The sequence below is a fragment of the Sinocyclocheilus rhinocerous genome, unplaced genomic scaffold (assembly GCF_001515625.1).
Source record: "Sinocyclocheilus rhinocerous isolate Xijiao unplaced genomic scaffold, SAMN03320098_v1.1 scaffold1450, whole genome shotgun sequence".
NCBI classification, from domain to species: domain Eukaryota; kingdom Metazoa; phylum Chordata; class Actinopteri; order Cypriniformes; family Cyprinidae; genus Sinocyclocheilus; species Sinocyclocheilus rhinocerous.
The window spans coordinates 311589-318213 of NW_015666201.1; the positions used below are offsets into that span (position 1 = coordinate 311589).

Below are 6625 nucleotides of genomic sequence, written 5' to 3' on the forward strand. Positions count from 1 at the left end.
CGTCTCAGGTTACGTATGTAACCATGGTTCCCTGAGTAGGGAACGAGACACTGCGTCCTCTAGTTTCCCTGCCATGCTTCGGACGCAAGCTTCAGACAAAGAAGCGGATGACGTGTTCTCCTGGCGCCCTTTTATACTGTGATCGCGCAGGGTAATGACGTCATAGGCTGTCGCCGGCCAATGTTATTGTCGTTTTTAGATATATGCTTCAGACACCGGTCACACTGAAGGTGTTCCCCCATAGCGACCCCTAGAGGACGCAGTGTCTCGTTCCCTACTCAGGGAACCATGGTTACATACGTAACCTGAGACGATTTCCTTTACGTGTGAAAGTCTTCATGCATCGAGGGCAGGTGAAGGTTCTCAGAGTCCGTTTTCCTCACTTTTTCTTTTTAGTTTGTGAGTCACTGAAAGGTATTTCTGCAGTCATGAAACGATGAGGTGTCTGATACTGATGTTTCTCCTCTACTTCATTTGGTTCTTCACTTTCTTCTTTCACTTCTATCAGGACTACAATTAAAATATCAAACTGTTAATATTATTTTTTAAGAAAGACAAATATTAAATGAAAGGAAATAAAACAAATGCTACCTGATCTTTCATGCGGTAAAGCTGTCTTGCTCTTACTATTTTTAACTAATTTAGTTCAGGCCTGAAGTTTATTCAAAGTTATGAGCAATTAGATGCTTTTTAAAGTCATTTTCTTTATTTAATCTAAAAATGTGTGATATTTTAGGAAAAACGTCAGCATAAAGGTTCACCCCTAAAACTAACCCTCACTGTTCGTACAGGTATAATAATGTTGCTCAATCAATGACATGCTATATATATATATAAATATTAACATGATCAAAGCTCATTGTATTAAATATATAATCACATAACAGATGGAAAACGAAAACAATCTCTATTAACAGTGCAATATCAGTTTAAAGTCCCTCTGTGGTGAAAATCAAGTTTTTTATGTTGTTTATTTGTCTATGTGGTGTTTTTAATATGCTTTTAGACCAGGGGTGCCCAACCCTGCTCCTGGCGATCGACTGTCCTGCAAAGTTTAGCTCCAACTCTAATCAAAGACACCTGCCTTTAATTTTTAAGTGATCCTGAAGACCCTAATTAGTTGCTTCAGGTGTGTTTGATTAGGGTTGGAGCTGAACTTTGCAGGAACGAGATCCACTTTCCTGCACAGTTTAGCTCCAACCCTAATCAAACACACCTGAACATACTAATCAGTGTCTTCAGGATCATTAGAAAATCACAGGTAGGTGAGTTTGATCAGGGTTGGAGCTAAACTGTGCAGCGCATTGGCCCTCCAGGGCAAGATTTGAGGAACCCTGGTCTAGTGAGAAGGCAGCCAGGTTAATCTGGTAGCTTTATATTTTTTCTGTAGATGTTTCACTAACTGTTATATATTTCCCCCTATTTTCACGATGTCATGTGCTGTTAGCGCTTATTTATCTGTATTTAGAACCACTAACTTGAAGAATAACCCGCGGCAGCAGTGTAAAAGTAGCCCGGAGTCAGACGCACCTCTCCCGCATTGACATCCGCACGTCACACGCGTATGATCGCGGGCGCGATTTGGAATCACAAACTTGGCTGCATTTGAGTCTTCAACACAACATCGTCAAGTAAGTAGATTTAACCAATGTTACAGTATCCACTGTAGTTGTCCGCTAGTAAAAACAGTTTTATCAGTCGTTTATCCGTGTACGAACCAGCGCAAACAGATAATGTTTACCTCACGAAGTTAGCCATCAGTCTCCTTGCTTAGGTTGAGCATACCAGCTTATTTCTGGTTCAAACACATATGGCTTAATTAAACCAATATTTCCACTTGCCATTGCCGTTGTATCGCGTTTACTACAGTTCAGGAGGCGCTGGCTCATGGCTGGCTGCTGTGTGACTGAGTGGAGGCGGGGCTAATTTGCGTATTCATAGATCCGAGTATAGTAAATTACCGCGTATAGTAAATGAGGCCAGGGTGTAGAGTTGCATTCAAGCTATTTTAAGGCATGAGAAAATTATTTCACAAGAAAAAACATTTAAATATGTCATTTTGATGATCAAAGATGAGTTTTAAAGGATAAAATGTTTGACTACAGGGGGACTTTAAATGCACTGATGACCACTGTAAACATATACTGTACCGACCTTTACAATTTAAAAAAAATACCCAACTAAATATTAAAACAGTCAGTTAACATGATAAAATACAACTCAAGTGAGTAACTCCTGTAGTGTCAGATGACAAAACGCATCATGTAAACATTAGAGCCTAAACATTATACGGCCAGATCATTTTTGACAGATTTAGAGTTAAAGGGGTCATGCTGCTAAAAAGAACATTATTTTGTGTATTTGGTGTAATGAAATGTGTTTATGCAGTTTAAGGTTCAAAAAACTGTTATTTTCCACATACTGTACATTATTGTTTCTCCTCTCTGCCCCGCCTTTCTGAAACGCGTCGATTTTTACAAAGCTCATCGGTCTGAAAACGGATATGTCAAAGACAAGTAAGTAAAACAATGCACAAGTTACTTAACGGTAGGGAGAGAGCGAGAGAGAGCACGCGCGCACTTCTGTTGTGTGATCTTTGATGTTCACTCACTGAGCGCACGCATCATTTGAATTAAAACGAAATCGTACAAATAAAACCATTCATAGGGGCATTCACTATAATCATCATTTATTTTCAACCTTAGGCATACACGACTTTCTAGCGAAAGTGAATCTAGCAGCCTGTGTGAAATGCGCTAGACTGTACTATTCTGCATCAGTACAAACACGTGCAGGCGTTGCGTGTGTTTTGCTTGCTTGAGTGTTTCTGCATTATATGAGTGGCTTTGGAATATAAATCGCAGCACGTTTCAGATGAAAAAACGCGACTTCTATTTCTGAAAATATCACAGTTAGGAGATTTATAACGAGTGGTTCCCTGCATTATTACAGCAAAGCGCGTGATTACAGTACTAAGCCGCTGCTCTAATGCTATTAAATTAAAGATGATGTACCATAGAGCAAAAAAATGAACAGTAAAAGTAACAAAAACTTGTAAAATACATTTTAATGGGCATAATTAAGTGTGAAAATAACCGAAGGATATACAGTGAAACCAAAAATGATTCAGAGACCAGATATAATTTTTGATATTTTTTTACTAGTGGGTGCAGGACACTATAGTTCATTTATGTAAGTGAGGATAGCAAAATAAAGTAAACTGTGACAAATCATACCCAAAAATTCTTCATACAGTGGACTACCAGTAAAATTGATACAAATTTGGGTCCAAAAATTATTCAGACCGAGTCTGGGAAAAAAACTGAAGTTGAGGTTTTCATGAACCTGGGTGACAGCATGCCCAGGAGACTACAGGCTGTCATTGAGGCTAAGGGTTGCCCGACTAAGTATTGATAGTTGTGTAAATACTGTCATACTAACAGCTGTCTAATTTTTGGTTGATTGTAATCTATTACATACCTTTCTATCAAAGTTATATAACATTATCAAGCTGAATTTTTTCTGACACAGTTTAACTCTGAGTTCTTGTCATGTTTTATTACCATTTTCTAAACTATAGCGAATAAACTGTGATAATGTGAGAAATGTTGAAGGCGTCTGAATAAATTTTGGTTTGACTGTATCTATTTGATAAATGAAGTTAACCAACTAACATTATACATACCCTTTTGGTTTCTGTACCCAATATTTAAAAAATTTACAAATGTAATAAAAATATAGGTATCGGCATCGGTATCGGCAAGTACCAAAAATAAAAGTATCGGTATCGGGCGAGTACTGGAAAAAGTGGTATCGGTGCATCCCTACACCATAGTGTAACTGAATAGTGCCAAAATAAGTGCAAGTGCAGTTTCCTCATATTCATTGCAGAAAATACAATTTACATTTCATCTTTTTTTAACTTTTGTAAATAATGATTTGCTGGATAAAATCTGTGAATGAGCTTATAAAAAACTTCTTTAATCTTATTTCTAAGATGATATTTGCGGTAACAACCACACTTTTCTCCAGAAAATCAATTTTCCATTTAATAAACAGTTCCAATGAGACAAAACACAAGGTACAGAAACAATTTTTCTTTGGAAAAGAGTACGAATAGCTCTATTATTACTCTTGGGATTTCATGAAAAACAAATTTAACCAACGTAAGATTTAGTAACATCAAGAGACACTGAATTGGGAAAATGGTCTTTATCAATACCTAACATGTGAGTACCTGAAGGGATTGAACCAATAACAATTGAGAACTCTCTTTGAGGAATTGGTATTTTACAATAAGAAAGGAATTCATCATAAGAAAAGAGTGTTCCTTCTTTGTTGTATAACTGACTAACCAATTTAATAATGTTTTTAAAAAAAATATATATATATTTGTATAGAATGTTTCTATTATTTTATATGAAATAGAGATGCAGAGAAAAAGTATGCTTATATATTAATGACCAAGATAGGAGCATTTGTTTATTTTTGTTAACTGCTTGAAAATGTGCATTTTCAGCATGGGTGTGTGTAATTTGCATTGTAGAGCAAAAGTATTGTCAAGTTATGTTTATCGCAGACCTTATTTTATTCATTATTTGTAAAACCCCATTATAAAAACCCATTGGAAAACCTTGAGGGAACCAGCTGAGAATTAGTCTTTATTAGTCAGGTTTTGACATCACAACTAAAAAAAAAAACACTCTATTCTTAGGGAAAGCAAGAACTGAAACCTATTATAAATCTATTATTATATCACTTACATTTTATTGTACTGTTGTACTCACTATTTTATTATCACTTTAGTACAATTTGTACTACATATACTTTTTAAATATCACATATCACTTTTACTATATTTTCACTCTATTACACTGCACTGTATCAGTGCATAATGTTTTACCACTGTAACTCTTACTGGATCCATAAAGGATTATCAGTTACATTTCTTATTGTTTGGTGTGGAGTTTATTATCTGTATCCTGCTATGAAAAAAATAGAAAGCAGACTTCCAGTGTGACAATTTTTGATTTGTATTTGCTGATTTTATTCCATTTTATCAATGATGGTCAATTATTAGTACTTAAAGATGTATTATTTCGATTTGTTTCCAGTATTTAAATGGGAATGAGCTGTGTTCTGTTCTGTTCTGATCTGAAGCACAAGAAAATCTAAAATGTTGGGGTTGGAGACAGAGAAAGCAATTTCCACGAAGAAAAAACTTCATTTCATTTAATGTACATTAGATTATATTACATGTATATATCACAGTTATACTACATTAATATTAGAATTGTTACCAGAAAAAAATAGCCAAATCAACAAGTGAGACAAGTGTAAGCTTTCACAATTTCTAACGAAAATTAATAATTTTCCAAACCTAACTAAATAACTGGAGACAGAGTTATTTTTAATTCCATGTAGATCACAAACCACTGAAATCGGCTGATAAATGTAAACGTTATTGTGTTTTTATCCAGAAAACAAAAAACACAGCTCCTCCGTTTACCTCCATTTGTTTTTAAGGCAGTCTTGCCCGGACCAACATGGCGGACGCGTCGCTAGTGGAGGTGACGTATTTCCGCTCTTGAGTGTAGCTCCACTCGCCCAGTATGTCTGCAGCCAGACACTGTTGAAAACTGTTGCCGCGGGTTGAAGCGACTCCAATAACATAATATTTATCCCCTGGAATGCGAATTTTAGCAGGGGAACCCGCCCAAAAAACGTGTATTTTACCCCCCGGAACGCGATTTTTGACTGGGGACCCCCCTTGAAACACGATTGGGCTAGTTTTCGTGTGAACATCTGGCAACCCTGCACACCAGTCTCTCTCAGTGAAACCGAAAGTAGCCGTAACAGACCACTAGACGCCATTTTAGAAGATTCAAGATCAAAAATGTCTTCGCAGGTTACGGTAAGTTTAAAACGTTTCAAGCTGTAACCGTTAATGTCAATACGGAGCATTTCCGTCTAAACATTACTCTTACGAACTCAAACACTTCACAGTTTGATCAAACACGAGCTGATAGTTACTTACGTGCTACTTCACGGAAACTTAACACATCATACGACGCTTGAACTAATCGTTTTTTAAAGCATAGTTTGTTATTTTATGTTATTGTTGGTCTTATTTGATACAGTGTGTGGATAATATGTGAATATTTTGTTAATCCGTAAAATAAATATTTAGGTAAATTATAGGCCTACGTAGTAAACAGTAACGTTAGCCCTAACACTCTATTCTTAGGGAAAGCAAGAACTGAAACCTATTATAAATCTATTATTATATCACTTACATTTTATTGTACTGTTGTACTCACTATTTTATTATCACTTTAGTACAATTTGTACTACATATACTTTTTAAATATCACATATCACTTTTACTATATTTTCACTCTATTACACTGCACTGTATCAGTGCATAATGTTTTACCACTGTAACTCTTACTGGATCCATAAAGGATTATCAGTTACATTTCTTATTGTTTGGTGTGGAGTTTTATATCTGTATCCTGCTATGAAAAAAATAGAAAGCAGACTTCATGATGGTCAACTTAAAGGTGTATTATTTCGATTTGTTTCCAGTATTTAAATGGGAATGAGCTGTGTTCTCTGTGTTCTG

General features: G+C 35.9%; 1 protein-coding gene across 1 annotated transcript in view; it reads left to right on the forward strand.

The window, feature by feature from the left end:
- Positions 1 to 5858: 5858 nt before the first annotated feature.
- Positions 5859 to 6625, forward strand: part of LOC107732158 (NACHT, LRR and PYD domains-containing protein 3-like) — a gene marked incomplete at its 3' end in the record, with an annotated part of 47145 nt that continues 46378 nt past the window's right edge. Inside the window, exon 1 of the mRNA XM_016543428.1 lies at positions 5859 to 5914. The remainder of the gene's footprint in view (positions 5915 to 6625) is intronic.